The sequence below is a fragment of the Artemia sp. Qi Xiang Cuo genome, chromosome 4, assembly GCF_049724085.1.
Source record: "Artemia sp. Qi Xiang Cuo chromosome 4, ASM4972408v1, whole genome shotgun sequence".
Classification (NCBI taxonomy): Eukaryota; Metazoa; Arthropoda; class Branchiopoda; order Anostraca; family Artemiidae; genus Artemia; species Artemia sp. Qi Xiang Cuo.
In genome coordinates this window covers 72985275-72995501 of record NC_142797.1, presented here as the reverse complement: position 1 = coordinate 72995501, position 10227 = coordinate 72985275, and the positions used below count along the sequence as shown (strand labels likewise).

Genomic DNA, 10227 nt, shown 5'->3' with positions numbered 1-10227 from the left:
GAATCTCCTTGAAAAATATTTACAAGAGAAGAAACTAGAGGTGAATGTCACGAAATCCCAAGTCATGATTTTTAGCAAAAAAACCTTGGAATTACCACCACATTTTTTTTTGAATGGAAAAATGCTGGAAGTGGTGGAAAAGGCCAAATACTTAGGTTTCATCCTTTGTCAAAATGGAAAATGGACGAATCATATTACAACAATGGCACAGAAAGGAAGAAATGCATTATTTGGCATATACAGAAGCACACTAACAGCAGAAATAAGTGAACTAAGCCTCCACAAACATATATTTAATACTAAAATTATGCCTATCCTACATTACGGATCAGAAATATGGGGGTATCAGCCGGCAAAGCACCTAGAGACCCTTCAATTTCAATATTATAAACGAGTTTTTGGCCTACACAATACAACACATACGTTAGTTTTAAAAGGTGATCTTGGTATATTTAACCTGAAATTGAAAAGATATACCAAAATCATCAAATTTTGGTTAAGACTTCTAGAACTTCCCCAGACTAGACTTGCCCGAGCAGCATATGAAGATCGTCTCCTTCAGTGTAACAAAACATCATGGACAACACAAATCAAAAGGGTATTAGATGAGAATGGATTTTCAAGTTCGTGGGATAAGGGAAAAGGGCCAGAGGATCATGAAAAGTTCTTCAAGGAATTTAGTGCAAAACTTGAAGACCAAGAAGTGCAGCTATGGCAAGCAGCTGTGGACAAATCTCCGAGTCTTACTTTGTATAGAGAAGTAAAAGAGAATTTTGGTCAGGAGTTTTATTTGAAGCTGGGATTGCCCATTAAATATTTGAGGATTTGGATTCAGATTCGAGCAAATTGTCTTTCAATTTATACTAAGGATGCAAGGAAAAAGAGGGAAGGTCCGGAGGCCGGGTGTAGTTGCTTGATATGTGGGGAAAATGATTATGGGTTGGGCCATTTCCTCCTCCGGTGTAAGCAACTATCTTATTTAAGGGGATTAATTATCCAGGAGGGGGAAGATAGGCTGCTTTGTGAGTTAATGAGGTCAAGGACTCCCCGTTATATTGTGGCAGTAGAAAATTTTGTATTGATGGGAAGGATGTCAAATGAAGTGTAATTTTTCTTTAGTATTTGTCTTTTTGTATATGGCTTTAATTGGCTTTTAAATACAGATTATTATTATTATAGTATTCACGAAAGTAGTGACATATGATTTTTACTAAAAGCGACATGTATTTTAAAGTATTTTTAATTTTTTTTAATCTAATGTTTAACATTTATTTTTACAATTTTCATATAATTTTTTTATAATATTTAATTATTTTTTTTTAATTTAGTATTTTTTTCAATTTAATATTTTTAATTTTTCTCTAAAGCTCAACAACCCCAATAAAAAGGAAATCATGGTAAAATCAATATTACGGGAAAGAGAAGCACTTAATGGAAAAATTACCTTTGTAGCTTTCAATTTTATTTTACTAATCATAAATTTAAAAGCACAGTTCATATTTAAACGTTTTTCCTTTTGATTTTATTTCACACAATCATACAAAAAATTGATACCAAAATAAAACTTTTTGAATGAACATTGGCAATTTTTGAAGAAATCTGTGTAATTAGTTGAAGCAATATTTTAACTCGAAAATCAAAATATGATAAATAATTGATTTTCTGGAAGTTTGAGGAAAATATCACTAAAAGTAAGAATGCATGGATAAAGATTTAGTGTATATCAGACTAATAAAACTAGACTGATTGTCTAAATATATTGATACCAATAATTGGAATTCACGGTAATTTTCAACTTCTTAACGTTATAATTTAAAAAACAAAGTTTTTCTGAAAGAAGTAAAGAACAAAGTTGAAACTTAAAATCTAACATATATCAATAAAACTAGTAAAAATAAACCTTGTAATTGTATGTCCCTATGTTTGTAGAGCTATGGAATACTGGCGCTTTACTAAAAACGCAAATATATATATAGGATTTTTGGTACAGTAAAAGCAAACCAATTAAGGACACTTTTTAAAGTAAAAAATGAAGCATTTTAGGATTATTGCTTTTTTTGTTTAATTTGGTATCACTTCTGCACAATGGATCAGTCCAATTATTGGCTTTGGTATTGGCTCAGAAAAAGACATATCATGATTAGTTTGTCCTGAAGTCGGAAGATAAGACATTTTGATAGTATTAGGGCTATAGACTAGTTTTAGAATTTGTATCATAATTATCAAAAGCGTTTTTTTTTTACTTTTGATTACTATGGACTGTGGTTCGCTCTTTAGGCTGCAGCGACGCTGTCGGATTGAGTACAAAATTTGTAAAATTTTCAATTGATGCCAGTCTTATTTCAAAACGCCGATCTACTTCCAACGTCGTTTCTGTTACTATGGACTGTGAGGTTATGTCATCATTTGAACTATGGCTGTCAGACCTACTGCTGCATTCATGATATGATAGAAGTCACAAAATCATGATTAAAAAAAAATCCGATTCGAACCTGCCCGATACCAATACGCACGATATCAATTTGCCCGATACTGATACTTCTGATGCCGCGTGCGGCTCTTTCACCAGGGATTGTGGAGGGTCATATCATTATCTAAATCATAGTTGTCGGACATTTGAAGTATATTGAACAAAATGACCATCTCAAAATTTTGATCAGACGACACTGGGGGAGGGGTTTTTTGGGGAGAGGGCTAGGTGCTCTCCAATCTTTTTGGTCACTTAAAAAGGGTACTAGCAGATCTAATTTCCGTTCGATTGAGCCATTAAACATTTTTCTCTATGAAGTTCTAGTCACCCCCTAGCCCTGATAAAAAATTAAATAAAATAGGACACATCAGTGCTACCCATGAAAAAAAAGCCATTTTCCTTGTTTTTCAAGGTGGGGGACTGTAATCATCCTATCTAAGGTTTTCGATCATGCTTATTCCAATGGTAAACTTTCTATTTCAATCTGACACCATTTTTGAGAGGTTTCAGGCTCTTTTCCGAAATTGTTTTCAAAATTCGTTTTCTCAATCAACTTTTGCTTTTAAGATTAACCAAAACAATATTTACCATTCCTGATTCAGTGTCAGGGGGCAATTTTTTTATCATTAGGCAGTTGATTTCAAAGCACGTTTTTCCACCTTTGGTTACTATGGGCTGTGGTTCCTTCTCTACTAGGTTGCAGCTACAGCTGCAACCATGAATGGTAAAAGAAAAACTATTGAAAGTATGTTATATTTTCAGTAGATCAAAAATGACACTCGGTGAATGAGCAATGGAAATTTTATAAGTTAGTCTTTTATTTTCTGCAGGCTACTTAAGTACTTTTCTGCTCGTAAGTCAATATACGGTACGGTTTTTTTGGGGGGGTTTGTGTTTTCAGTGAAGCGCTAGTTTTTCAAAATTCTAAAAATTTAGGGTTAAAGTTTCATCTTGGCCCTTTTCCATCTTTAAATAAAAAGCAAGTTTTTTTATCTGAAAGTAAGATTTACGAACGTTTTTATTAGTAATAATTATACGTAACTTACGAATTAACTTACGTAACGAAGTTCTATATTTCATATATTTTTAATACGTATATTAGGGGGTTCGCCCCCTTGTCAAAACCTTGCTCTTTAAGCTAAGGTTCTAATTTTGTTCCAATTCTTTAAAAATGGCCCCTTAATCACAATGGCCGTTAATTAGAATAAATAGCTCTTATGAAAGTACTTAAAAATCTTTGGCTTAAAGAGCGAGGTATTGACTAGGGGGGTGAACCCAATCATATACGTAATATTTTCTGTTCGTTTTAAGTTTTTATGATGCTTATTACTTTCAGTTGAAAAAATTGTATTTCTTATTTAATTTCTGATCTTTTTTTTAAATAATGCTGGGAAATCCGATGTCCCCTTTATAGCAATTTCCCTTCCCCCATGAAAACTTCCTTCGTGGAAATATCCTCCCACATAACCCCAGACCCAACCCTCCCACCCTACTACCAGAAAAAATCCCCCCTGAAAACGTCTGTATACTTCCCAATAACCAATACTATATGTTAACATTGGGTAAAGTTCATAACTTTCAGCCCTCCCCCCGGGGACTTTAGGGGATTAAGTCATCCCAAGAGACATAGTTATCATATTTTCGACCATGCTGAACAAAATGGCTATCTCAAAATTTTGATCAGGTGAATTTGGGAAAAAAATGAGCGTGGGAGGGTGCCTAGTTGCCCTCCATTTTTTGGTCACTTAATAAGGGCGCTAGAACTTTTTAATTTCTGTTCCAATGAGCCCTCCCAAGATATTCTAGGACCACTGGGTCGTTACGATCACCCCTGGAGGGAAAAAAACAAATAAACACGCATCCGTGATCTTCCTTCTGGCAAAAAATGCAAAATTCCACATCTTTGTAGATAGGAGCTTGAAACCTCTACAGTAGGGTTCTCTGATACGCTGAATATGATGGTGTGATGTTTATTAAGGTTCTATAACTTTTAAGGGGTCTTTCCCCCTTTTTCGAAAATTAGCCAAATTTTCTAAGGCGCGTAACTTTTAATGGGTAGGACTATACTTGATGAAACTTATATATTTGAAATCGGAATTAAAATCTGATTCTTTTGATAAATCTATTCATATCAAAATCCCATTTTCTAGAGTTTCGGTTACCAATGAGCCAGGTCGCTCCTTACTTACAGTTCGTTACCACGAACTGTTTGATAAAAACTTTGATTTTCATTTTAAACAGAGAAAAGTTGAGCGTCGAATGACTAGCGTCTTATCCGGAAGCCAATTTGACTGATACTAGGAAATGTGACATAACAAACTGTAAAATGAATCTTTCTTTTTTTAAATAATTTACTGAAAAACCGTCCAATTCAATTCACACCTTGCAATTTGTTCCCGGAAATATTTAGCAGATGCATTTAGGTTAAACTGGATAGTAGACTTTCGACATATCAGACGCTCAATTTACTAAGCGCTAAAAATGTCCTTAATCTAAATAATCCTTAACCTAATTAAATAAAGAAACAAGTCTTTTTTTCGAAAGAAAGCAAGGAGCAACGTTAAAACTTAAAACGAGCAAAAGTTATTCGGTATTTGATGGGTGGTACCCCTTCCTCAACTCACAGTATGTACGCTAAAGTTTGTCTTTTTGTTACACTTCATTAAGAAAATCTGCTCAAACACAAATAACATTGAATTTGAATGAGACACTCCACCTCCGGGACCGTTTATCAACGGTGAAAAAAAGTTGTATTAAATTAAATACAACGCATAAAGAAAAAGACAAAACAAAAAGAATACATACAAGAAAATATAAAGAAACGTCACATTTTAATAGCCTCCAAAATACTTCAATTACTGAAAATAGCCTGAATAAGCGCACTAAAATGACAAAAGTTTGTCTCTGTTCGCAATGTTTTGGGATTTCTGCGTGCTTATTCAGTCTGTTTAAAATAGTTGAGCAGTATTTTGGAGCTTATTAAGATGTAAGTTTTATTTATTTTTTCTTGTTTAAGTGTGTGTTTATATATATATATATATATATATATATATATATATATATTTTTTTATATATATATATATATATATATATATATATATATATATATATATATATATATATATATATATATATATATATATATATATATATATATATATATATATATATATATATATATATATATATATATATATATATATATATATATATATATATATATATATATATATATATATATATATATATATATATATATATATATATATATATATATTTTTAATTTAACTTCTTTCCCGTTTATAAAGGCTCACTGGAGGTGAAGTCAAATTATTCGGATTTTTATTATTTAAAGTTTGCTGTCGCTGCTTTTTTTTTCTTTTTTTTTTGTTCCACTATCTTATTTAAATTATACCGTTTTTTTCTCTTAAATTCTTTAAATGGTAAAGTAGTATGGTATAAGGATATTTAAAAGCTTTAAGACTTTAGTGTACAGAAAGGGGGTTGAGGAAGCGGTCACTTTCTCATATACGGAGTAATTTCTGTTCGTTTTAACGTTTAACGTTGTTTCTTATTTCCAGTTGAAACAACCTGTTTTTCTTTTAAATTCAATTTCTGACTGTTTTTCAAATCGCCCCTGGACGTCTCCTTCCCTCTCGTCCCAAGTAAAATCCCCCTCGAAAACTCTCCGCTGGCGTGAAATTCCTTCCTTGTAAAATCTCCCCACCCTCACCACCCCCCCCTCAATAAAAAGCTGTATTTCTTCCAATAACAAACGCTAAATGTGAGCAATGGGTAACTTGCGTAACTTACAATTCTCTCCTCAGAAGCTATGGGGGAGGGGGCTTTCCACCATCAAACACATAGTCACTGGACCTAATAAATATGATAAATCAAATGGCTACCCATAAATTTTGATAGGACGTCTTTGGGGGTAAAATAGGCGTGAGATGGGGGCTAGTTGCCCTCTAATCTTTTTAGTCACTTAAAGAGGGCATTAGAACTTTTGATTTCCGTTCGAATGACCCCCTCACAATCTTCGAATACCATTGTTTTGATACCATCACCCCTGGGAAAAAAAAACTCGCATCCGTGATATTTCCTTTGGCCTTATACATTTTCCTTTCCTACTTTTCCTACTATTTTGTGTCTGATAACCTATGGTGTATCTAAGGTATCTGATAGGAGCTTGACACTTCCACGCTAGAGTTCAATAATATGCTGAATCTGATGTTATGATTTCCATAAAGATCTTTTGATTTTTGGAGAGGTTTCGCCCCTTTTGTGAAAATCAGGCAAATTTTCTCTGGCTCGAAGCTTTTGGTAGGTAACATTATACTTAATGAATTTATATGTTTAGAAACAGCATAAAAAGTAATTTCTTTTTATGTATAAATTATTATCAAACTTCCGTATTTAGCCCAATGGCTGAGTCACCCCTTACTTACAGTTCGTTATCACGCACTGTTTGATGATGCAAAGTCCGTTGGGGTTGCCAAAAAACAGCAAGGACGAAAATGAAATCTCACAGTTAACATTTTAAGTAATTAATTAAAAAAAAATCCAGGAAAGAAGTTTATTCAAAGGACAGCAAAGAGCTACATTAAACCAAAAATGAGCAGAAATAAAGTTAAATAATTTTCCCAGCGTAAAACAAACCACAAATTATCACCAATAAATACATGAAACCTAAAACAAACAAAAATTACAATAAATAACCGAGTCAAGCTCAAAACGGGCAGAAACTAAGATGAGTAGGACTTACACCCCCCCCTTTCCGATGCCCTCTAAAGACCATAATATAACTTGCACTTTACTGAAAACAAAATACATTTTAAATGTTTTATCTTTTTAGACTTGAATATATCGAAAATTATTAATACTTCCAGGGATGAATATCAGTATACGCATATAATAACGTGTCAATCCACATTCATTTGTTGAGTTCAGTCATCTTGGTCATGATGGTGTTATTTTTTATTTTTTTTCTGACATTATGAGAAATGCAAAAAGTCAGCATGAAATAAGGATTGTTTTCAGAAAAGTAGCCTACTTAGCATCTTTGAGAGGTTGCAAATAAAATTTCAATTATTTGTAAAAGTAATCAAAGGAATTTAATAAATTCAGTTAAAATAATTTACAAAAATTAGTGTTTTTGTTATTTTTTGCATTTTTGACTGTAATATTTAGGGAGAACTGATCGTTGGAAATGAATGGGTACTTTTAAGGGAATGCGCATTAAAAAGAACAAGATTGTTCTATCCAAGATTAAAACTTTCGTTTCCAAAACCACAAAGCAGCACCGTAACCACTAGACTAAAGCATCTTTTTTTCTTAATATAATTTGATTCTTTTGAACAAGATTTTATTAATTGGTAAAAATTTAAGAGAATAAGGTAACCCGAGACCCAAGACGGTATCCAGGGGGAAGGGGGCTTAGGGGGTTGTAACACGCCCCCCCCCCCGAAATGTTTGTTAGATTATTAAAAGCGTAACAAAAATGAATATAAACAAACGTTTGGTGCGTTTTCTAAAGTTTTGTATAATCCCCCCCCCCAAAAAAAAAACTGGATAAAACCCTGCCTAGATCTAAAAATTTTATCACCATCCAATGCTGCTTTGAATTGCCCTTTCCACTATAAATCTACAAAAAGCACGCTGAAATGATCAATAACTTTGAATTTACCCTTAAACGTATCTCTACATCGTAGCCTTTGTGCTAGTTCTATTGTGGGTGATTGAGGGGAGCTTCATTCTCCCCCCCCCCCAAATTCTTGCACCAAAATATATTTTGAAAAATACCTTTTTTGGAGGCTTTCCATTAGAAAGGGACTTTTTTCAATTTTCATTCAAAAAATGGGAAAAACTCAAAGTACACTGTCTTGGTGTCATATGGCACTTCATGGTTGTAGTTATCAAGTCGACTTCTTAAAAATCAGTTAGATATAATAATTAGATTTTAAACGGTCTTCTTAAATAGCGCTCAGAGACGAGATATTCTGAATGCGGCGAAAGACAAATTCGGTCAGCGGAATGCTTGGTCTGATCGGGGTCAAACATTGGCAAAGCCTAGTGACGGCGCTCCAATAAAAAAAGATAAGGTCTCTCGCTGACTGTATCTAGTTTTTTTTCTTTCTGTGTATAGTTTTTTTTTTTTTTTTTTTTTTTTTTTTTTTGTCAGTTTGTGTGTTGTTCCAAGAGTTACTTCTTCATGGACTATTTGTTTATTTTCCCTTTTCTTGTTTTTTTCTCTACTGAAAGAGTCGCTAGGTTTTATTTCATTTTTTCTTATCTGTTTTTAATAATCTTTTTTGTATTATTATTCTTAAAAAAATTGTTTGTTTCTATTTATTTTTTTGTGCACGTTTCGGTATTTTTTCTCTCTTTTATTACTTCGGTTGTGTCGTTTTTCGATGTTAGTATTTTTCTTAATTTTTAAATTCCGTCCTCAGGTCAGTCATTTTCATTTTTTTACTTTATTGTTATTTGTTTATTTTTTCATTTTTGTTTCTCTTTCCGTGCTAATGGTTCATTCTAATGATACCTGCTGTGCAATTAGTTATTTATGTGTTGGTATTCTTTGACAGGTTTTTTTTTGTAATCAATTTAGGTAAACATTTGTTTTTGGTTCATCTGGTGACTTGAATGGACTCCATGTAAAAACTGCTTTTGTGAATATTTTAAACCATGAGAGTCGCCTTTGCGAGCTTGAAAATAATCCTTTTGATGTAATTAGTATAATAAATAGCTAATCAAAATCCGATTAATATAATCCCTATTTTCAACATTAAATAATTTTCGGATTTGGGGGGGGAGGAGGTTACCAAAGGAGATTATTCTCTGACAGCACTTCAGCTTAACATTCAGGGTATCTCCTTGTCAAGACATAATTTAAGAAAAATTGTTTAGGATGGACATACTGATGTTCTGGGTTTATGTGAGACGTTTTTGGATTCTGGCAATGAAATGCTATTGGATATCCATGGTTATAAAATGGAACGTATAAACCGCTGCAAGATGGCTAAAGGAGGTCTCTCAAAAATCAGCATTTGAACATTTATTAGGGTAAAATTGACGGAGTCCAGGCACTAAAAACCTCACTATATAATACACAACTGTTTTTCTATGAGCTTGTTTCAAAATTTGAATAATCTTGATATTGTACTGAAAAGTTTTAAAGTATTTATATCATATACATAAAGTCAATCCAGGATTGATGAGTTGTTTTATCCTTTCCACCGTTAGTTTGTGGAAATAGGGATGGTATGCATAAACAGAGCCATCAACTGCCACGACTACATATTTTTTTCAATTTTATTTAGTAAAGCTGCAACTCCAGCTGCAGTCAAAAAGGCTGCCCTTCTTGATATAAGTTGACAAACATATCTAAACGAGAAAAAAACTTTTGAATATCAAAGAGCACAAACAATAATAAGAGCATTTAAAATCAAAATGTTACTTCTAGATAATCCAGAAAAAAAGCCATGATCATTACTTGGAATAGAAAAAAAGAATATATTAACAAAATATACTTGAGACGAACAGTCTTAGAGGATATTGAGGTTGAAGATAATGAAGAGTTAGAAACGGAATATCTTGAAAACATATAGCATAACTCAAAAATTAATTAAAAAAGAGTTGATCTAAAATCAGTCCTCTTCCCTCTTGATTCCCACTTCGAGTCATTAATAACTGCCCAACCAAATTGTCTTGATTTTCTAAGTTTTTTCTTTTAGTTATTTCAAAATGCTGGTTTG

General features: G+C 32.7%; 1 pseudogene across 1 annotated transcript in view; it reads right to left on the bottom strand.

Annotated features, from left to right (window-relative positions):
- Nucleotides 1-9658: 9658 nt before the first annotated feature.
- The window catches only part of LOC148953408 (hexokinase-2-like), a 119709-nt pseudogene continuing 119140 nt past the window's right edge, over nt 9659-10227 (bottom strand). The window contains exon 5 of the transcript XR_016141665.1: nt 9659-9856. The product of XR_016141665.1 is annotated as a hexokinase-2-like (transcript). The remainder of the gene's footprint in view (nt 9857-10227) is intronic.